We start from the raw sequence: 24161 nt of genomic DNA, 5'->3' as shown, positions 1-24161 counted from the left end.
TCATGGCTGTTCAGGAGCAGAGGAGCTGTTCGTGGGCAACTACTCAGGGTCTCATTTGGGCAAGGGGCAGGGCCAGTTCTGCCCACCCCACCCCCCATCAAGAGATTCCCCATGCGTACCATCACTGCAAGCTCTTACCTCTCTGTCCAGTTGGTTCTGAATGGTGGGGATCGCCATGCTGCCGCAAATGGAAAAAGGCCAAGGGACAGAAACCCTTCCCCTCCCGGGGCTGCACGGGGCTGTAGCTTAGTTCAGAGTCCAGGAGTATATCTGCCAGCAGCCGCTGTGTTCTGAGATTGGTTTCTGTGCTTCTGGGATAATGGACGATCAGGGGTGGTGGAGAGGTATTTTTGTATATCAGGAAAGATTGAGCGGCCGCATCCCTCATACCGGAGCCATGTTAGTAAAAGCTCAGTGTCGCCAGGACTCCATCTGGAGAAAGCGGGTTGGCTGCATCTTCTCCTTCTGGTACCCCGTGTTGTTGGCCCGGTCCGGTGTCCGGAGCATTCTCTGGCTTGCGGTACCTGCCGGCTTGGATTCTTCACTGTTGGCTTTCTCTATTTGCATCTTATTGTAAATGCATCCAATGAAATTCAACAAAGTGGGGAGAATGCAAACAAAGAACAGGAGGTACAGGATGAGCATGTATCAAAGTGTACATTGTTTTGCCCTATTTATGAGGCAAACCATTACAGCTTCCAAGAAGGAAAACCTGGTCAGTTACAGGAAGGGAAATATGGTCAGTAACAATTTCTGAGGAAGAAAACATGGTCGAGCACGAGGCTCCATAGGTCAAGACTTTGTCACACCTGGGGTCTGTGATAAACAGGAGAGGATGTTTCCATCTAAGGTTAACTAGGTCTGAGATATGTGAGAAGGGGAAGCTGCTTCCTTGTACTGTGGGAACTTGCTGGCCACAGAGGGTGGATTTGACCTTTTCCAGACCAATCAGACTCACAAGCTTAGGCTTTCCCACTTAGTGCAAAGTGGGGTCATGGTTCAGCTTCTTGCTTGCAGTCAGTGTCCAAGGACTCAACTCATGATCTGGTTGGGCACCAACAATATTGCTTGTTACAACAAAACGGAAGTGGAATTATGTGTATATACATTGCTATGTCCTGGGAAGGGAGTTTCACTTGCATATCAACCAGACCAGAGGAGAGAATGCAAATGCAAAGCCCCTTCATCGCTAGCTCGAGCTAGGGTCCAAGTCTCATCCAACGCAGTGGAGTCTTGACAAGGACCCCGACTCCGAATTCTGAGAAGTTTTTAGGGTTTGATTACATAACAGCATTTTTCTAGGAACTGGCAATATGTTTCCAATTCTGTCTCTGTCCAATCCTGTGACTTCAGGGACTAGTATTATGTTTCTAGTTTTTGGTCCCTGTCTGGTCTTGTGACTCCACTCCCTCGGCCCTCTCTACTTGGCTGGGAGCCATGGCCCATGACCCTATTCCAGTAGGCTATTGCCACAGGACAGTTTATCTGCCAGGATGATATTTTTTTCTGATAAGTCAGGACTTTGTGATGGGGAAAACTGGAACTTAGGTCTGCTGAGTTTTAGCCTTAAAGTGGAGTCTGTCACAGCTCCACTTCAGCCTCACAATATATATTCTGTAGCACTGTTGTCCCATTGTTCATCGATTTTCTCAAGCGAGCACCAGTAATGTCTCCAATGTGAGACTCGTTGTTACTGTTTTTGGCATATCAAATATGCCATGGGGAGCTTGCCAGGGTCTGCTATGTGGACGGGATACTCTTGGTAGCTTGCTGGGCTCTCCGAGAGGGACTGAGGAATCGAACCTGGCTCAGCCAGTGCAAGGAAAACACCCCGCCTGCTGTGCTATCACTCCAGCCCCCACAATATATCTTTATATATGTGTGTGTATGTACATATATGTGTATATAAAGAAGAGTTCAGTAAAAGAAACTTTGTGAAACTTGTTGTATCTCATTAGGATGTTCTGAGTCCTGTCTTGGTCCCTGAGCAGTTTGCTGCAAGCGGAGACTTTAGCGGGATTTTTTTGGCTTCTGAGCTTCCAGGGAATACCCTAGACAATCCTGTCTAATTTGCTGACAAGGTGCTTTTTTAAAAAAAAAAATTTTATTTATTGAATCACCGTGAGAACTGTTACAAAACTTTCGTGTTTGAGTCTTGGTCATACTATGATAAAACACCCATCCCTTCACAAGTGCACATTTTCCACCCCGAAAACCCCAGCATAACCCCATCCCACCTATACCCTTGCCTGTGTGGCAGACAATTTCCACATTACTCTCTCTCTACATTAATTACATTCAAAATTTTGACACCAGTCACACCATTATTATTTGGAGTTTTCCTTCAACACTCAGACCTTCTGAAGAGGCAACATTGGACACTTTGTTTTCTATTGCTGGTTATGAATAGTACATGATGTTGCATGGCCATGAGAACTGTGATCTCAAATTCTAAAACATTAATAATTAGGTGTGGAAAGATTTCTACCAAGACCCACTCGGTTCTGAGATTTGTTTGTGTGTCTCTGGGATCATGGTGGTTAAGGAGCTTAATAAGTAGCTGTGGGCCATTCGTGGGCGTCATCTCATGGTGCTGTCAGGGCAGGGGAAGAGACGGACCAGCTCCTCCCCTATCCCATGAGGCCAAGTGTGTGTCATCACTGCTGGCTCGTACCTGGATTTTTCAATGAGTTTTGGGATATGGCGGCTGCCAGGCTTCCAAGGGAACAAGTGGAGTGACAGCACCTGCTCCTATCTGGGGTGGCCCAGCCACGGTGGCCTAATACAAAGTCCAGAGGCATTTCTGCCAAGGGCACTTGCTTCTAAAGCATCAATCAGGTGATATCAGGCATCTGTCCAGAGGCAACGAAGTGCTGTGTTAATAGCACTCTGCCTAATTACTGAAATAAACTCACGCAGAAAATTTCCTTTAATATAAAATAATGTTTATTCTGGCATCATTTGTGGCAATGAAAACTGAGGTGAAGGGTGGGAACAGGGTTGGAGTAATAATACGACAAGGAGGGCATTTGCCTTCACATGGCAGACCCAGGTTCGAGTCCCAGCATCCCAAATGGTCTCCCTGAGCACTGCCAGGAGTAATTCCTGAGTGCAAAAGGCAGGAGTACGCCCTATGCATTACCGGGTGTGACCCAAAAAACAAAAAGAGAGAGAGACAGAGACAGAGACAGAGAGATAAAAGAGTGGGAGAATGGTGGAAGGGCTGTGTTATTGCACGGAATCGAATGGTGACACTTCTCCCAAGAAGACCCTGGTGCTAAGAAGCCAGTAACGGCCGTTCCTGATCTCTAATTGTCGGGTAGATGCCAGACCGGGTGCGCCACCCTCACACTTCACACAAGGGAGAGCGGCTGTCAGCAAAGAGAGAAGCAAGTGTGGGAAAAAATGTTAAGAGAAGAGAATTTTTTTTGGCTTTTTGGGTCATAACCGGCGATGCTCAGGGGTTAGTCCTGATTTGCACTCAGGATTTATTCCTGACAGTGCTCAGGGGACCATATGGGATGCTGGGAATTGAACCCGGGCTGGCTTGGTGCATGGCAAACGCTCTACCCGCTGTACTCTCGCTCCAGTCCCGAAAAGAGAACTCTTAAAAAAAATCTTTTTTGGTCTCTTGTCACACCTGGTGGTGCTCAGGGCTGACCCCTGGCTCTGTGCTCAGGGATCACTCACGATGGCCTTATGGGACGCCAGGGATCAAACCCAGGTCAACCACATGAAAAGCAAGCTCCTTGCCTGTTGTACTATCACTCCGGCCTGCAGCATTTATTTCCAACTGCCATCGTCCTCCCCCCTCCAAAAAAATAAAATAAAAAAACAAAACAAGAAAAGACTCCCACTCATAAAACCGTGTATTTGTGTGCCAAGGACCAACCCAGGGCATGACCCAGGCCTGGCGAGAGGGATTTGTCCCCTCGTCCCCTCACCCTGCCTTGCAACCAAACTTCCTTTGTGCGGTTCCTTTATTCTCAGTTACTCGGGGCCCTTATTATAGCTGTGCTCACAGTAGTCACTGACTCTTTGTCCACACGTGTAATTAACTGTCCCATGAAGACTCTGTGTGACCCTCCACATCCCTCAAGATTTTTGTTACCCGGAGCTACACAGACAGTGGTTTCCAGCCACTAATAATTCGCAATCAGTTGCCAAGTCCCTAAGCTGTAGTCGGGAGTTGATGTGCTTGGGATGTTTCTAGAATCTTCTCTGTGCCCCCAGTGCTGGGCCTGGGGCTCTGCAGTGTGGACACACGAGGCTGCGTGGGGGAGATGCTCCCAATATCTCAGGGCTCCTGCCTGGGCTTCCCCTGAAAAGTCTCACCTCCCCGTGTTTCCCAATTCTTCCTCTTCTTATCCCATCCCCAAGAGATTTCTTTTTTTTGTTTGTTTTTCTTGTTTGCTTTGGATTGGTTTTTGGGCCTCAACCACTGGTGCTCAGGGTTTGCTCCTGGCTCTGTGCTCAGGGAGCACTCCTGGCAGATGCTGGGAATTGAGCTGAGGCAAACACTTTAATGCTTATAGTTTTTAATTTTAATTATTTTTTAATGATCAGGGTAATATTAACCTCATAGAATAGATAGGGGTGTTCTTTAGTTTTGCTTTGATTTTCTTTGAGGGTCACACCCAGCAGTTCTCAGGCTGACTCCTGGGTCTGTGCTCACTCCTGATGAGGCTCTGGGGGTCCTTGTGGGATGCCAGGGATTGAACACAGGACGACCACATGCAAGGCAAGCGCCCACCCCACTATCTCTCTGCCCCCCACCGGGCCGTTCCTCTTTTTGCTCTACTTCCTAAAAGACGAAGTACCAATCCCTAGAGTTGGTATCATTTCTTCCTTAAATGTGGAACTCAACAGTGAAACCCTCTGGCATGGACTTTTTACTTGGGGAAAATCTTAAATAATTAATTGAAAAAAAGTGTTTCAAGGGGATTGAAACCAAGTCTTTGTGGAGACAGGCAGGGCGGGGCGTGAGGGTGGAGCGGACCCTCGTCCTGTTCACTGACCCCCCAGCCCCTCTCACTCCCGCTTTTCTGTGCTCCGTGCTGACCCCTGTCCTCCCTCGTCTCGGGCAGTTGCATCTTCTCCCTTATTGGTCAGCTTTGCTATGAAGATTCATCGGGCTTGTGGTTGTTTTGGTTTCGGTTTTGCCTTTTCAAAGAACCAGTTCAGGCTTTGTGCCTTACCCACTGCCTTCCCCCATTTCATTAATTTCCACGTTGTTGTTACTGTTTTGGTTTGGGGGCCAAACCCAGCTGTGCTCAGCACTGACTCCTGGCTCTGTGCTTAGGAATCGCTCCCATGGGACGCGCCTGTTAATTTCCACTTAAAGTTTGTTTTGTTTTGTTTTGTTTTGTTTTCAGCTTTAAGAAAAGATGAAACCCTGCAATTCTCTGCAACACGGATGGAACTGTTAAATGAAGTCAGCCAGAAAGAGAGATGCGGTCTCATCTCACCTACGTGCAGTCTCTGGCTTTACTGCCCCAGGGAATGCAGTGCTTGAAAGGGGGGAGGCAGGGCTAGAGCGATAGGACAGTGGGAACGTATGGCCTCACGCAAGCCTACTGGGGTTCCATTCTGGGCACCGCTTAGGGTCCCCTGAGCACTGCCAGGAGTGATTTCTGAGCTCAGAGCCAAGAGAAATCCCTGAGCACTGCTGGGTGTGGGCCCCAAAACAAACCAAACAAAGCAAAGAAGGGGAAATGCTGAGATCACCCTTGGCCCCAGTCGATCAGGAGAAAGACAGAGACAGGGAGGGAGAGAGGAGCAATGGGCAACGGATGGGGAGCACTGGGGTGCAGGGCTCACAGGGACCCAAGTACATCAGGGGTGTAAAGCAGAAGCAGAGCTAAATATTCAAAAACAGAGCATACAGCCCAAAACAAAACACCTAAACTTCAGCAACAAAACTTAAAAACATGCCGGTCAAGTCTGAGGGTGGGGCCCGGGCTCTGGATTGGGTGCTGGGAGCGAGGATGTCTAATCCCACATGAAAAGCTTCGTAAGTCATGGGGCTTTAACAGAATATTTAAGAATTTAAAAAGTCATTCTTGCCAGACGAAACCCTGAGCGGCCACACAAAAACGGCTCCTCCCTTCTTGAGCGACCATGATCCCAGAGGCCTACTACCTACTTTTGGCACCCAGTGGCTTCCTGCAGAAATGCCTCTAGACTGTGAACTAAGCTAGGCCCCATACTGCCCTGGGAGGGGAAAGGGTTTTCACTCTCAGCCTTTCCTATGGCGACGGCCCACTAAACAGAGGTATGAGCTTGCAGTGATGCAACTTCTGGCAGATATTTCTCTGGACTTGATTACTAAATACCAGAAATCCAAAAGCGCGGCCACGACTGCGTGGCCTCATATGCTCTTCATTCTTAGCAATGGAAAACATATTATCAAATGATGCCTTTTTGGCAGGTCTGTTTGTTGGGGGAAAATTCCAAATAATAATAGCTAGTTTTCTGTTGAAATGCTGAATGTAATCAAAGAAAAGAGAGATTAAAGTGAAAATCATCAGCCACACAGGCAGGGGGTGGGGGAAGTATACTGGGGTTCTTGGTGGTGGAACATGTGCACTGGTGAAGGGATGGGTGTTTGATCATTGTATGACTGAGACTTAAACCTGAAAGCTTTGTAACTTTTCTCATGGTGATTCAATAATTTTTTTTTAATAAAAAGAGCTGCCACCAAGATGTGATCCTGGGGGCCGCACGTGTGTGTGGCCTCTCCGCAGCTGCACAAGCGTGACTCCAGACATCAGCTAAATTTTTCGGTATGGGCAGCTCCTTGCAGAATGTCTCCAGACTGAGAACTAAGCCGAGGCCCCATGCCTGCCCAGTAGGGGAAGGTATTTCTGTCTCGCCTCTTCCTTGCCGGTGGTGAAGGGCGCGGTAACCGCCATATTATGACGACCACAGATGGGGTTTACAAGTTTGTAATGATCCAATATCTGGAAGAAGTCTTCCTGGACTTAGTTGCTAAAGTACAGATATCCAAAACCGCTCGGCCGCTACCGCGGTCATGTGATCTCATATCTCTTCACAACACGTATGACTAGTGGGGTACTCCTAATAATAATAGTGAGGTTTGTGTGGAAATACTGAATGTAACCAAAGTATATAGAAAGTAAAGTGAAATTTATCAGTTACATGGCGGGGCGGGGAGCGGGGAGGTGGGATGGGAGGTGTACTGTGGTTTTTTGTTTGTTGTTTTGTTTCGTTTTGTTTTTTTGGTGGTGGGATATGGGCACTGGTGAAGGGATGGTTTTTTCAGCATTGTATAACTGAGACTTAAGCCTGAAAGCATTGTAATTTTCCACATGGTGATTCAATAAAATAAAATTCTTAAAAAATAAAATAAAATAAAATAAAATTAAAAAGTCATTCTCTTTTTAATGTCTGTTTGGAGGACAACACGCAGTGGTACTCCCAGAACAGTGCTCTGGGATGGGTCCCAGTGGTGCTGTTGGCACCTCAGGGTCCTGGGAATTGAACCTGGGCCCCAAAATGCAAAGCCTGTGCTCAGCCCTCTGAACTGCCTTTTCCATTCTTTCTTCTTTCTTTTAGGGTAACATCTGGCAATGATCAGGGATTACTCCTGGATCTGTACTCAGGAATTACTCATGGTGGTGCTCAGGGGACCCTATGCGATGCTGAGACTGAACCCGGGTCAGTTGCCTGCGAGGCAAACGCTCTCCTCGTTGTACTATTCCTCCAGCCCTGCCTCCCCTATTCTGACATTTTGTTTTTGGGGCCACACCCAGAGGTGCTCAGGGATCATTCCTGGAGGTTCTGGGGGACACTATGGGGTGCCAGGGACAGAACCCGGGTTGGCAGCCTGCAGGGTGAGCACCTCCCCGACAGCCCCGCACACTGTCATTTCCCTGGGCCCACTTTATTTGTCAGGAGCTGCAGGGTCGGCTTCTTGGAGGCAGCTCCTGGGGGTGCTCTGAGAACGTTCTTCTTTTCTAAACTAAACATCTGTGCTCGCGTCTCCTCTGATCAGATGCAGAGCAAAACGTGCAAAGTTTAGTCCTGGTGGTGATCAGGGGACCCTATGGGGTGCCAGAGATCGAATCCACGTCAGCCACGTGCAGGCAAATGCTTTCCCCGCTGTACTGTCGCTCCAGCCTCCTTTGTCCTATTAAATTTTGACAGGACATTGAAATCTCCAATCTACTTGTCTCCAGCCCAATCTCTGTGATTAGATGCCTCTATGTTTACAATTTTACATCTTTTTCACCATGAAATGCACATTTTAATAAAAATTTATAGTTGCAGTATTCAGTACGGGGAGGGTCTGATAAATATTTAACTCCTGGTCTTGAGGGGGGCCCGGGGGGTACTATACATTTGTTAGCCTCTGAGTATAGATCGCATGCATGACTTCATTTGTTTTGGGGCCACATCTGGCAATGCTCAGGGATTACTCCAGGATCTGCACTCAGGGGTCACTCCTGGTTGTGTTCGGGGGACCCTATGGGATGCTGGGAATCGAATCTGCCTCGGTCGCGTGCAAGGCTGGTGCCCTTCCCGCTGTCCTATTGCTCTGGCCTTCACTTTTGTTTTTGAACCCGTATGATTTTCCCACATGCTGTTGAATACGAAGAGGGGACAGGAGCAGAGGGTCATGAGGGGGCCACACTTCCCTCTGCCCCATCCACTGCCATGTCTGTTTGTCATTTTCACTCATTTCAGTGTTTCTTGGTTCTTTGGTGAGAGACACATTCCAAGGACGAACCCTAGTGTTCCTTAGAAATACCTTGTTTGGTGTGCTGGAGTGATAGCACAGCAGGTAGGGCGTTTGCCTTGCATCTGGCTAACCTGGATTTGGTTCACAGCATCTCATATGGTACCCCTGAGCACAGCCAGGAGTTATTGGAGTACAAAACAAGGAGTAACCCCTGTACATTGCCAGGTGTGACCCAAAAAGTAAAATAAATAAATTAATTAATAAATAAATTAATTAAATAAAAAGAAAGAAAGAAATACCTGGTTTGGCGGCCAGAGTGCTGATACATCAGGGAGGGTGCTTGCGTTGTACGCAGCCAACCCAGGTTCAGTCCCTGGCATCCCATAGTGTTCCCCGAGTCTTCCAGCAGTGAACCCTAGGCACAAGTGGGTGTGACACCAAACCAAACAACAGAAATGCCTGCTTCCACTTCTCGATGTTTCAAATGTTCATTTTCCCCCAATGACTCCAATATTTGAGAGGATTCCCACATTTCTTGCTCTTGTGGAGTCTGGTTTAATCGTTTGGTCATTGGAAAAAGGATTTTCTTTTTTTTATCCTTTCCAATTTACTTAGATTTGCTTTGTGGCCTCTTGTACATTCTGGTTGTGTCCCCACGGAGCACGGGGAGAATGTAGATCATGGGCCTGAGTCTGTGAGTTTGCCAAATAGTGTTGTTCAAGTCTCTTACATGCGTATTGATTTTCTGTCTGGTTGTTCTATAAAGTATTTATGTGGGTGGTGGCAGATCATACATATTGGTGCACAGGGCAGACTCCTGGCTCTGTACTCAGGGATCACCCCTGGTGGTGCCTGGGAACCATAGGTGGTGCCGGGATGGAACCTGGATGGTGCATGTGTGACACCAGCGCTTACCTCCGGTATTATCTCTCTGGTCCTCAGTCAGTGAATAATCGACAGAGCCCTGACTCCCCAATACATCCTCCCTGTTGTTCAGGGTCAACCCATTTAAAATCTCTCATCTTCCTTTCCTCATTATGAAATTCATATATTTATTAAATTTAAATTGACAATGACAAGTATAATTTTTTTAAATGATCTAAGCAGGATGTACAGAAATGTTGGGTGGTGTTTGTTTGTTTAGGTTATACAGCAATGAGTGACCCAAGTCTGACGCTCAGCATCTAATGTTGAGATGGACGAGGAGGAATTTTCTAGAATCAACCTTATCCTTCTCGTCTTGTCTGATGTAGATAATGAGGGGCTGGAGAGATAATATAGTGGAGAAGATGCTGGCCTTGCACGTGTCTGACCGGGCTCAGTCCCCAGCACCTCATAGTCTCATGTGGTCCCTGCTGGGAGTGATTCCGGAGCACAGAGCCAGGAGTAACTTTTGAGCATTGGTGGGTGGGCCAAAAAGCAATAAAACCCAACACACGCACACACACACAAACACACAATGTGCCGCGAAAGAGTGTAGAAAGAAGCAGGAAAGCAAAGAAGCGTGAGAACTTGCAGTGCATGGGGCCAAGCTGCAGACTTCAAACCGAGAATGGGTTCCTGGCCTATGGAAACAGCTCTCTGAGCCATTGTGACAGATTTCCTCTTTAGTGGACGCTCCAGCCGCTATGGAAATCGACACAATGGACTTTCCGTGGTCTCTCGGGCAGCCACACATCTGTTCCGTCAGTCTGAGCTGACTCGCTTCCCAGGCACACCCCACTATCCCCGAGCACTTCTTCCTCTGTGCAGAGCACCCTCCTCCGTCTCACTCTGCCCCAGGGGTCCTGCCTGCCGTCTCCCCAAGTGTGGCCCCGATGTTCTCCTGCGAGACTTGGGACTCTGTACCTGGGTCTGCAGCAGAGAAAGTTCTGGAGTCTCCTTGATTCTGTGTCACTCATGATCCTGGTCCCCCCACAAGCTCAAGGCCTTCCACTTTAGGATGCTATTTCCGTCTGGGTCCTCCTTGGGGTACCCCCTTCTACACGCGTTGCTCGGCTTGACCTCATGTCTCCAGCCTCAATGTCCGTTCATTTTCTTTTTTATTTTTTTATTTTTAAATAAGATTTTATTTATTTATATTTTTATATATACATTAAATATGCCCACAGAATTAAACTAAGCAAATAGAATTGTTTTACAAACAAAATTTTGAAAATAATAAGCTGGTGTAAGTAATGACTGAGGAAAAAGAATAACTCAAGGGAGTTCTAATTTTTAAAATATTACAAACATTAATTAGGTACAAATAAGACATTTTTTTCATACTTAGCCATATTTATTTTTTTAAAATAAAAATTTTATTTTATTAAATCACCGTGTGGAAGATTACAATGCTTTCAGGCTTAGGTCTCAGTCCTGCAATGCTGAACCAACCATCCCTTCACCAGTGCCCATATACCACCACCAAAAAAAAAAAAAACCCACACAATACACCTCCCATTCCGCCCCCCCACCCCCTACCTTGTAACTGATAAGTTTCATTTTACATTCTGTTTACTTTGGTTACAATCAATAGTTCAACACAAACCTCACTATTGTTGTTAGGAGTACCCCACTAGATTCAGACCTACTGTGAAGACAAATAAGGTCGCGCGACCGCAGTAGCGGCCGCGCGGTTTTGAATTTCTGTACTTTGACACAAAGTCCAGGGAGATTTCTTCCAGATATTGAATCATTGCAGGCTTGAAAACCCAATCTGTGGTCGTCTTAATATGTCGGACACCGCGCCCTTCATCCCCAAAGAGAAAGAGGCGAGAGAGAGAAATACCTTTCCCCTCCTGGGCGGGCACGGGGCCGAGGCTTAGTTCTCAGGCTGGAGACATTCTGCGAGGTGTTGCCCATGCCGAAAGAGGTTTTTGCTGGGTCTGGATTCACGCTTGTGCAGCTGCGGAGAGGCCGCACTTGCTTGCGGCCCCCGGGATCATATCTCGGCCCCGTTCATTTTCTTATAGGACTATTTCCCTAGGTTCCTTATTGTTTGTTTTGAGGTCACACCAGTAGCGTTCAGGGCTGACTCCTGGCTCCACACTCAGAAATCACTCCTGGCCATGTTCGGGGCCACAGGGATGCCAGGAATGGCATCCAGGTTGGCCGCTTGCAGAGCCTGCTGTAGTATCTCTCCGACTCCAATGTTTTGTATTGTTTTGGCCAACATGGCAATACTCAGGGCTTACTCCAAGCTCTATGCTCAGGCTTGGGAAGACCCTATGTCGTCCCAGGGGTTGAATTGAGTCAGGCACATGCAACAAAATGCCCTGCACAGGGCACCATTTCCCCATCCCCTGTCTGATTCTTTGGACAGGTCATTTGTATTTCTTCATCTTGGGGCCATTGCTGTTCCTGCCACTCCAGGGTTGCCACTGAGCCTCTGGCACACAGGTTTTTGTTCACTTACTTTACTTTTCTACCAAAGGGTTTCCATTGTCCTTTTTCTTTTTTTTCCTTTTTATTTTTAGCTTTTTGGGTCACACCTGGCTATTCACAGGTATCACTCTTGGCTCTGCACTCAGGAATTACCCCCGGCGGTGCTCAGGGGACCATATGGGATACTGGGAATCGAATCCGGGTCGGCCACATGCAGGGCAAACACACTACCTGCTGTGCTATCGCTCCAGCCCCTGTCCTTTTTTAAAAAAAATTTAGGCCGATGTCCACCCAGATGTGATCCTGAGCAGCCGCACACAAGCGGCCTGTCCGTTCCTGAATGCCCATGATTCCAGAGTTCAACTAACTAGTTTCAGCACCCAGCGGCTTCTTACAGAAATGCCTCTAGACTGTGAACTAAGCTATAGCTCCATGCAGCCCTGGGAGGGGAAAGGTTTTTCTCTTTCGGCCTTTCCTTTCCCCTGTGGCGATGCGGTGACTGCCATCTTACAAGGCCCACTAAATAGAGGTACGAGCTTGCAATGATGCGACTACTGGCATAAATTTCTCTGGACTTAATTACTAAAATACCAGAAATCCAAAACCTAATATGCTCTTCATTCTCAGCAATGGAAAACAAGTTATCAAATGATGCCTATTCAGCAGGTCTGATTGTTGGGAGAAAGTTCCAAATGACAATGGTGAGTTTTCTGTTGAAATATTGAATGTTATCAAAGTAAACGGGAAAGTAAAGTGAATATCTTCAGCCACACAGACGAGTGGTGGAGGGAAATACTGGGGTTCTTGGTGGTGGAACATGTGCACTGGTGAAGGGATGGGTGTTTGATCATTGTATGACTGAGACTAATCCTGAAAGCTTTGTAACGTTTCACATGCTGATTCAATTAAAAATTTTTTAATGTTATTTAAAAATTAACAAAAATTAATGGTTTCTGATTCTCCACTAATCATTCTGTTCTGGAGTCACTGAATTTACATCCCTTTAATGCCATGCCAATACTCATAGGGGCCTCAGGGAAGCAGCTATGTGCTTCCAGAAAAATCCTCCTCTTTGGACTCTCCTTGACTCTCAGCTTCTCTAGCATCTTTTAGCATTTGGTGCTGTGCTGCTGTTGCTTAGCAACAATATGAACTGACTCGGTGACTACTAACATCTTCTTTTTCTCCTCCACTGTTCCTGGTGGTTTTTCAGGAGACCACGTGGGATGCCAGGGATTGAACCTGGGCCGGCTGCGTGCAAGACAATTGCCCTCCCCGCTGTCCTATTGTTACAGCCCAGCTTCCACCTTCCTCATCACACGCAGGATCTCACTTCCATTTATGGCTCCTTGCAGGAAAAATTCTCTAAAGGAAGTCTACTTGCTTTCACTTTAGGCCAGAAGAACAAGTAAGATCTCTGTGTTGGGGGTGGGGGATGGGGGAAAACACACCCTAAGCCAAGTTCCCATCTAAAATTTCCACCTGGAAGCCAAGCTCTCTCAATGACAGAATAAGGCTGTGCTCACCTGGGCTATGTCCCTCCCGACTGCCCTGGGGTCAGCAACCAGGGAAATTCCATTCACTTGCAGACATTTGAAACTATCAATCGCTCCTTCCTCAGAACTCACTGTTTCCCCACCCACACCTTTTCGCTCCTCTGATTTCTGCCTCTAGGGCCCAGTTGCTCGCCCGCTTCTCTTCCCCCAGCCTTAGGACCCCCCAACTAACAGCTCCTGTGGCCCCCTCCGCACGTAGCGGTCTTTTCCTCGTGCAGCCACCAGAGGGCGCGCTGACCCTGATGAACCCCACAGGCGCCAGGACTGGTCTATTACACACCCAGCCCCTGTGTTCAGCACCTAACCTTGTTTCTGAGTTCTGTGCACCATCGGTCAGTCCTTGGCCTGTTCTTGCCAGTCAGCAGAGGCGCTGTGTCTGTTCTACACCGGAGACTGAGGCCACCCCTTCATCCAGGAAATGTGCAGATCGCTGGGGTACGTGCTCACTCTCACACACACACACACACACACACACACACACACACACACACACACAAACACACACACAGAGCCTTTGTGAAAAATCTAGTGGAGCTCCCTACGGCCTCCTTCATTCACATAAATATTTTAATGCCACTTTTAAAAATCAGAAGGAGGGGTAGGGCACTTGCCTTGCATACAGACGACCTGGGTTCAATTCCTGACAACCCGTAGGGTCCCCAGAGGGAGCCAGGAGGAAGCCCTGAACACCGCAGGGTGTGAGCCCCAAACCAAAAAGAAATACAACCAAAATAAATAGGAATGCAAAACCCCCCAGTGGGCACAGAGTCGAGATGTCAGATTGAGACAGAATCCCTAAAGCAGGGACCCCCTGAGATATCTGCGAGGTTTCCCCCTCCCCATGCTGGGTGTCACACCCGAGCACCTGCGCCGGCCTCCTGATCTCTAGTATCCTGCACCTCATGGCCCTATACACACTTCCGGTCTGAAGACAAAAAATAAAAACAAACCACCAGCATGTCCCCTGCCTGACCTCACCTGCCTCATCTTGGACGTGTTTTTCTTTTTCTTGGGAATGGATTACAATATGGTTTTTGTTCTCCACACAAGCTGCCCTGGCTAAGATCAACCAAGTTTGCACTGGTTGGAGCTGGTCTGGCCCGACCCTGACTCCTGAAAAACGGTCACCCCCGCGTCCGAGCTTGGACCCCTTTTCTTTGGACCTCCTGGTTTCCCTGCTTCTCCCCTTCCACCTAGCTCAGGCTTTCCATCTTCCTGGCCATCTGCGTGGAGTCCAAGTGCTCTGCCCTGCCTCCCCTGAAGGTGTCCCCAGCCTTGCTCCCCCATCCCAGGCTTCAGTGTCGATCCTGGGCTCGTGGATCCCACTTGTTCCTTCGGGTGTCATTGATCCACACATGGGCCATTCACTCCCTCCCACAGTCCTGATGCCTCATCTCTGTAACGTAACGTGGCTCCACGGTCCAGATGCCTGGCAATTTCCCACAGGCATCCTGGATTTACTCCTCTCTCTTAGCCCAGATACAGGTCTCTCTGAACGCGTTGTAGGATAGCAATGTCACCCTTTGATCCACGCTGCAAGTCCATGCTCACCTTCCATCCAGCTAACATCCTTCGCCACACATCGTCACCACTCTTGTTTGTCTGTTTTCTGCAATGAGATGTTTAAGATCTACTCTCTTCTCAGCTATCAAATAGCTGGACGGACTGGCTGATTCCTTTTTATGTAGCATTTGTACCTGTTAGCTAACTATCGGCTGTGCGCCCAGAATGCATTTAGAATCTGCCTCTCTCTTACCTCTTGTCTTACCCCCCACAATAGTCCTTTTATTCCTTAGATGGGATGTACTTTATAGACTGGTTTGTAGATGGGACCAGCATTTTATTTTATTTTACTTTATTTTTTGGAAAAACACGTTTTATAGAATCCCCCAGTTCAGGGAATTGAACCTGGGTCAGCTGCATGCAAGTTTTTATTTTATTTTTTATTTATTTATTTTTTTTGCTTTTTGGGTCACACCTGGTGATGCTCAGGGGTTACTCCTTGCTTTGCACTCAGGAATTACTCCAGGCGGTGCTCAGGGGACAATATGGGATGCTGGGAATCGAACCCGTGTCGGCTGCGTGCAAGGCAAAACGCCCTACTTGCTGTGCTAACTCTCTAGCCCCCAGAATTTTATTTTATTCTGATGTTATTGTTTTGTTTTTTTCTTATTTTTCTTTATTTCTTATATTTTAATTATTTCTTATTTTATTCTTTCGTCAAGATTTTCTTTTTTTCCCCCAATTTTTAGGCCTTGCCCCTCTTTGCCTAGGGCTTATGTCTGGCGCTGTGTTCAGGGGTCACTCTTGGCATGGTTTGGGGTTCATATGTGGTTCCAGGAACCAAAACCGGTTTGGCTGCATGTAAGGCAAGAGCCAAAAGCTGTGATTTCTCTCCAGTCCCCATTTTATTTTTTCTCAGAGTTCTATTTATTTTTTCGGCCATACCTAGCCATGTCAGGGCTTCCTGTTGGGTCTGTGCTCATGGATCACTCCTGGCAGTGCTTGGGAACCACAGGAAGTTTCAGGGATTGAACCTGGGTCAGCTGCATGCAAGGAGAGTGCCGTCATCACTGTGCTAAGCTCCTGTTGTCTCTCAGAGTTTTGATCTAAGCTTAGAACAATCTTGTTGAACTTCTCTATGTAATTTTTTTCTGCCTGAGAAAATACATTACCAATATACGCGTAAAAATATCTTTCAAAGGCTATATATTAATTAGTTTCTTTCTATAATTCCAGCAGTCTGATTTATATATTTCAAGTCACAATAAAGCTACACACATTCAGAATTGTTCAATTTTGTCCAGCACATTGATATCCAATAAGACGCTAATCCGATGACAACATTCATTGACCCTTTGTGTGACCCGGCACATGGCACCATCGAGTCACACTCAGCAGTAAAGAAAACAGTCGGGCACCACAACACTAGAGAATTCTCTGGGCTCCATACTGAGCCAATATCTCCGGGACCCCAACATGGAGCTGGTGCAGTCTCCCCGCCTTCTCCAGATGGTATCCTGGGGATCATGAGCTTCTAAAAACATGGCTCCGGTATGTGGCTACAGGACTACTCCTCCAAAGTGTGCGGCCACTTACGCGGCCACACGATATTTTCTGATATACAAAGTGAACAATGAAAAATAAATGATCTAGCATCTGCCCCTGCCAAAATTAGAGAGAGAGGGGTGACACATGGGGCCTCGCAGGATGGGGGTAGAACTGGTCCCTCTTCCTGACCTGACGAGGCCCCGAGTTGCTGCCCATGACTGACTCCTGTCTCCTGAACGGCCATCATCCCAGAGGCACACAAACCAGTCTTGGAACCCAGAGGCTGTTGCTAGAAATGGGGGATCAAACTAGCCCCTCTCCCCTCCCAAACAAGGCCCTGAGTTGCTGCCCACGAACAGCGCCTGGCTCTTGAATGGCCATCATCCCAGAGACACACAAACCAATCTCTGAACCCAGAGGCTTTTGGCAGAAATCCCTCCAGACTTACTACTAAAATATCAGAAACCCCAAATGCTCTTCATATCAGCAATAGAAAACAAATTATCTAATGATGACTTTTAGGCAGGTCTGAATGTTTGGGGAAATTCCAAATAATAATGGTGGACTTTAATTGAAATATTGAATGTGATCAAAGTGGAGAGAGAGTAAGGTCGAAATCATCTGCCACAGGGTGGCGGGAGGGGTGGGACAGGATGTATACTGGGGTCCTTGATGTTAGAGGGTGTCCATTGGTGAGCGAATGGCTGTTTGATCATTGTGTGACTGAGACTTAGACTGGAAAGCTTTGTAACTGTTCTCACGATGATTCAATTAAATGAATGAATGAATGAATGAATAAAAAATAATAAATAAATAAAATACCTTCCTAAGGGGGAAAAAAGCTTTGGACTAGGCTGGAAAGATAGTACAGAGGGGAGAGCGCTTGCCTTGCATGTGACTGACCCGGTTTAATTCCAGCATCCCAAAAGGTCCCCGAGCACTGCCAGGAGTAATTCCTGACGCAGAGCCAGGAGTAAGCCCTGAGCATCACAGGGTGTGACCTTCAAAAAACAAAAACCTATTAAAAAATGAAGCTTTGGACCTCGATGTTGTTTTAGTAATTTTGACCTTCCAGATCTTAGTTTCCCTCTCATCTCCTTCACCTCGGGAAATATATTTCCTCAGTGGCTGGAGCTTTTGAATAAACAATAGCCCATCTTCACTGAACTCCACTGCTCCTGTAGTCTCTGGCTGTGGGTGAAATGACCTGAAGAAGACCAGGTCCTGGAAGGAGTCTCTGCGTTCACTGTCTGGGAGCCAGGGGTGTCCTGACCATGTCCCCTGTCAACCCTTTATAATAAAACAGTATTGAATGATGCATAACTCAGGGATTTCCTGTATTGATAAACTGACTCAGCGGCATGGGGTGCGCGTTGACTTACCTAGGGTGTCTTCATGCCCACCCTCCAGGGCTGCCCCAGGCTCGAGAGCATTAAAAAGGAGGCATTTTAAATCGGCCCATAAGCTGGGCCCATGTGTGCGGGAACCAAGGGCTAATCAATAGAGGTCAAGGAGATGGACATTTGATCTTTGGACCTATAATACAGAAGGCTGATGCCCCGGGACCTGCAACGGCCTTATCTCTGTCCCTCCCCTTGAGAGAGCCCATTGCAAAGATGTCAGCTGATAAACACGGCCCTGGGATGTGTAAGGGAGAAGCCCCGACAGACAAGAGAGTCAGGATCCGACCAGAAAATATTGTTCATGTTTGGCTGATGACTGTTTTGCAACATTGCAAGTGGACGACAGTCGGGGCTGAGTCTAGGAGGATGAACCCTGACTCTTATCCTGAACCCATGCGTTTTCTCTCTTATTCTTATTCTCTCTTATTCTCTCTCTCTTTCTCTCTCTCTCTATCTATCTATTTCTCTCACATACACACACATTTTTTCTTGTTTTTTGTTTTGGGCCACACTTGGAGGTGTGCAGGGCTTACTGCTGACTCTGTGCTCAGGGATCACTCCTGGTGGGACTAAATGGGGTTGGCAGCCTGCAAGGCCAGTCCCCTCGACTGTCCTGTCCCTCAGGCCCTATCTCTGTATCTCTCTCTTTTTTTCTTTTTGGGTTACATCCAGCGATGGTATGCCTTACTCCTGGCTTTGCACTCAGGAATTATTCCTGGCGGTGCTTGGGGGACCTTATGGGATGCTAGGAATTGAACCCGAGTCGGCTGCGTGCAAAGCAAATGCCCTACCTGCCGTGCTAATGCTCCGGTCCCTCAGTCCCTATCTCTTAAACTTCACAGAGTCCCAGCTCAGCTCTGTTCACCCAGAACCCTCCCCCCACCCTGCACTTGTCAATCAGTGTCTTTTAAAGGAGACAGAGCGGGACAGAGGGGTCCCAGGATGGGTCTGAGAACTGTAGGGACATGAGGTGGAGAAAAAATCCCTACTGCACCCGATGCTGGACTTAAAAATGACAGAAATAACGCAAGGAAGCTACCCCAGCCCAGTCCACTGAGTCCTGTTACATAGCCCAATATGACAGCAGGAAGGCCCTGGTTTGACACTGACCCCCCACTCTGGTGACCTCCAATTCTCCCCACTCACCCCTGCACAAAAAGAGAAAAAGGTCCGTAGGGTCCAGGCGAGATGAGGCAGGGCTGCAGGGTTAAGCTGGCTTGGGTGCACGGGGCTCACCCACTGCCAGGGGCACCCGAGAACCCCAAGGAACCCTCAAAAAATAAAATGCAAAGAAAGTGGGCAGGAGTTATAGGAAAGCGGGAAGGGTACTGGCCTTGCATGTGGCCAACCTGAGTTTAATCCCTGGCATGCCATAGGGTCCCCTGGGCACCACCAGGAGAGATTCCTGAGTGCAGAGCCTCAGCACCGCCGATGTGCTCCCCCCACCCTGGCCCTGCACAAAACCCACAAAAACAGAGGCACCAGCCCCTGGGGAGATGTGGGAGGTCTGTGCAGGTGTCGGGGACACCTGCGTGTGTCCAATGCCCCACTGCCACCCTGCTCTCCTCCCTGGTGCCCCCATACCCAGCTTCCCAAGCTGCAGAACCGAGGTAGAAGCCCGCGTAGGGCGGTCAGTGGGGGTCTGGTGGAATAGCCTGGGGGCACTGCTCACAGAGACGCCTTTGATCCCATGCTGCAGTGGCCCTGAGCGCCGCCAGGATTGACCCCAGGAACCCGGCAGAGCAGCGTCTGAGCGCTGGCGCGTGTGACCCGACCCACCCCAGGTCAAGTGAGGCGGTGGTGATGCCTTTGCACCATGGCTGGAGTGTGTGAGGTGGAGGCAGGGTTAGGGCTGTGACAGGAGACCCCCAGGGTGCCGCAGGGGATCCGGCCTCAGGCAAGCCCTGCTGGTGCTCCAAGAACCAGGGCCTCTTCTCTGCACACCTGTCACGTCTCTGGGGGCTGGGCTGTCCAGTGCCAGGAGCTGGCTCTAACGTGCGAGGGACAGGTTGGCCCTGGTGAGCACCTCTGGCTGCTGTGACTCGAATGGGGGGATGGGGCACTTAGGGAGCCCCAGGGCTGTCCCTGCAGTGGTCCTGCAGCATGGCCAGCCCCCTGGGGGAGTGATGCTGGTGGGCAGCCTGGCAGAGGGGGCTGTAGCGGACGAGACTGAGTCTGGAGCCTGCAGTGCTCCCTCTGCTCGGTGCCAACCCTGGAGTCCCTTTTGGCTGTCCTAGCTATGAGCCGCCCACCCCCCGCAGTGGATACGCTTCCTCTGCATTTGTCCACCCCCCCTTCTCATGATTCTTTGCTTATTTTGACGTTGGATTTGGGGGTCACACCCAGCTGTCCCCAGTGTCTGCTCCTGCCTGTGCTCAGAGAAGGCCCTAGGGTCAGCCGCATGCAAGGCCACTGCCTCAACTCCCGGACCATCTCTCTGTCCCCCTCCCCCACATTGTTTTTGTGCGTGTTTGGGTTTTAGGCGTGTCTCGTGCTCGGGGGTTTCTCCGGGCAGTGCTGACGGGACCATAAGGCACCAGTGGCTGAACCTAGGGCTCCTGTGTGCCAGGCCTGCGTTCCAGCGCACCGAGCCATCTCTTAGCCCCCTGCTCAATCTTGACCTTAGCACATCCCCGCTCCTGGGGCTCACCCTGATGCTGGCTGACCTGCCCCCACCCGCCGCCCATGCCAACCCTGTGGTTCCCCCATCCCCACCCAGTGCTCTCTGCTCGAGGCGCTGAGCTACTCAGGCTGATTACGGTTCAGGTGCCGCGCGGCTCTCCCGGCTTCCACACACAGTAAATTTTCTCAGCCGCCAGCCTGCTCCCTGAGTGTCTCTTGGCCAGGCAGCCGCCAGCCACAGGCTGCTGCTGTATCATGGCCCATGAATCAGGCCTGTGCGGCCGGTACAGAACCCCCCGGTATGCGGCAGAAGAGTGCTGTGTCCTGGCGTCCCCATACTGGTGGCCCGTGGCGTTCGCCGAGCCCAGTCCTAGCCACTGATCTGAGGCCGGGCCACAGCCTCGGAAACCATGTTCCTCTGGCCACAGCCTGGGAACTGGCCTCGGACTTCCAGTCTCTCTGTTTTGAAAAGGTGTCTTGAAAAGAGGAGGTGTAGGAGGAAGGAAATTGGATCAGATCGTGAATCCCAGAGCCTCCAGGGACAGAGAAAGAGGCCTGCTGGCTGCTCCTTCAGTCTTTATTTCAAATATTCCAGAGACTTAGGGGCGGTGACAGGGAAAGGGGCGGGTTGGACCCCAGATAGTAGAGGGAGAAGACATTTTGTGAATGCTTGTTTGTTTAGGGGCCACACCTAGCGATGATCAGGCATCACTCCTGGCTCTGCACTCAGAAACTACTCCTGGCGGGCTCAGGGGACCCTATAGGATGCTTGGGATTGAAACTGAGTTGACTGCAAGCAAAGCAAACGTCCTAACCACTTGCCTATTGCTCCAGCGCCAAGAATTTTGATAAGAGGTGATTTTAAACTTGAAAACGGTAATACTTGGCAGTTTCTCCCGGACACGGCAAAGGAACGGGCCCAAAGGAGCAAAACGCTTGCCTACATGTGGTGGTACAGGGGATGGTTCCCTTAGGGAACTGGGTGGTCTGGAAAGGACTGGGGGAGGGCCCATTTGGGGGTCAGACATGCTGGGACTTTGAGGTGGTTGTGACTCCTATACACCAAGGCAGTGACATGCTCTATTCCTAAATTTCCACAGTGCTCTAATGTTTGTTTTATTTTTTATTTTTTTTTACAGCTTTTTATTTTTTTTATTTTTTATTTTTTTTTTGCTTTTTTTGGGTCACACCTGGCGATGCACAGGGGTTACTCCTGGCTCTGCACTCAGGAATTACCCCTGGCGGTGCTCAGGGGACCATATGGGATGCTGGGATTCAAACCCGGGTTGGCCGAGTGCAAGGCAAACGCCCTACCCGCTGTGCTATCACTCCAGCCCCTCTAATGTTTGTTTTAAAAGAGAAAAATATTTCAAATAAAGGGGCTGGAGCAATTTGCCTTGCACACTACTGACCCGGGTTTGATCCCTGGCTTCATATATGGTTCCCCGTGTCTGGCAGGAATGATGCCTGAGCACAGCCAGGTGTGGCCCATGCCCCAAAATAAATATACACATTTAAAAAATCTTGCAGAGGTTGAACTCCACAAGAAGAAAACATCCAACCCCAACAGGAAATGGGGCGATGAGATAAACAGAAACCTCCTCAAAGAAGAAATCAGAATGGCCAAAATATACATGAAAATATGCTCCTCATCACTAATCATCAGGAAGATCAAAACAACAATGAGATATCATCTCACACCATATAGACTGGCCACATCCAAGAGAACAACTGGTGTTGGCACAGATGTGGGGAGAAAGGGACTCTCCTTCACGGTTGGTGGGAATGCCGACTGGTTCAGCCCTTTTGGGAAACAATATGGACACTTCTCAAAAAATTAGAAATAGAGCTCCCATTTGACCCAGAAGCAATACCACTTCTGGTGATATATCCCAGAGATGCAAAAAAGTATGGTAGAAATGAAATCTGCACTTATATTTTCATTGCAACACTGTTTACAATAGCCAGAATCTGGAAAAAACTCGAGTGCCAGAGAACAGAGGACTGGTTAAAGAAACTTTGGTACATCTACACAATGGAATCCTATGCAGCTATTAGAAAAGATGAAGTCATAAAATTTGCATATGGATGGGTCAACATGGAAAGTATCATATTAAGTGAAATGAGTCAGAAAGAGAAGGACAGACATAGAAATATGGAACTCATTTGTGGAATATAAAGTAACAGAATGAGACTAGCACCCAAGAATAGTAGAGATAAGTGCCAGGAGGATTACTCCATAGCTTAGAAGCTGGCCTCACAGGCTGGCGGAAAAGGCAGCTCATACAGAGAAAGGACCACCAAGTAAAGGGTGCTAGGAGGGCCTGCTTGGGATGGGAAAAGTGGGCTAAAAGTAGACTATAGATCGAACATGATGGCCACTCAATACTTCTATTGCAAACCACAACACCCAAAAGGAGAGAGAGAGAGAGCAAAACGGGATGCCGTGCCACAGAGGCAGGGTGCGGTCTAGCGGAGAGGGTGTGGGTGGTGGGAGGGATACTGGGACCATTGGTGGTGGAAAATGGGCACTGATGGAGGGATGGGTACTTAACCATTTTACCACTGAAACTCAAGCCCAAAAGTTTGTAAGTCTGTAACTGTACCTCACGGTGATTCGCTAATAATTTTTTTTTGAAAAAATCATGTGGAGACGAGCTTCAACTCTGGCTTAACGTGTGTGGAAAGCTCGGGGAAGGGGGCGGTGTCAGAGCCATGCGGAGCAAAGCCGATGGGATCAGGATGAATGTGTCACATGACTCTGTTCTGTAATGGTGGGAAGACAGAATGTTGCCGTCTCTCCTCATTCTTCTTTCACCCATCACCAATGTGATGGGATTGGGGTGTAATAAGGTCATGAGGGTGGGGCCTTATGTCTTGGATTGACGCCCTCCTAGGGCACCCTCAGGTCTTCCAGGGGAGGACAGTGAGGGGAGGTGGAGTGAAACCCCCCCTTTCAGCTCTCACCAGGCACCCACACCTCTCAGCAACCCCAATCCTGATCTTCCATCCCAAGGGCCATGAGAAATTAATATTCATTGTTCACTAGCTGTCAATCATGTGATATTGTGTTATAGCAGCTCCAATGGGCCCAGAGAGAAAGTTCTAGGTGCGGGATGGACCATGTGCCTGAGAACCAAGCCTGCCTGCGGGGGTTCTCTTGTCCACCAGGGGGCAGCATCGCTCGGGCTCAGTCCCAGCTGCTGGTTGCAGTGTAGAGAGATGCCCAGGACAACACTTATCTCCAGCTTCTGAGCAAAAAAAAAAAAAAACAGAGACACGGGGGCACAACCTTGGAAACAGGCTGGCCCGCTATCAGGTGGCTGAATATTATCCCTCTCCTCGAACGTTTCTGTTTCTTTGGGGGCCATCCCTGGTGGTGCTCAGGGCTGACTCCTGGCTCTGTGCTCAGGGATCAGTCCTGGTGGGGCTTGGGGAGATCATCCGAGGTGCTGGGGA

Source organism: Sorex araneus, chromosome 4 (genome assembly GCF_027595985.1).
Source record: "Sorex araneus isolate mSorAra2 chromosome 4, mSorAra2.pri, whole genome shotgun sequence".
Taxonomy (NCBI): Eukaryota; Metazoa; Chordata; class Mammalia; order Eulipotyphla; family Soricidae; genus Sorex; species Sorex araneus.
Note: the sequence above shows the minus strand (reverse complement) of the source record.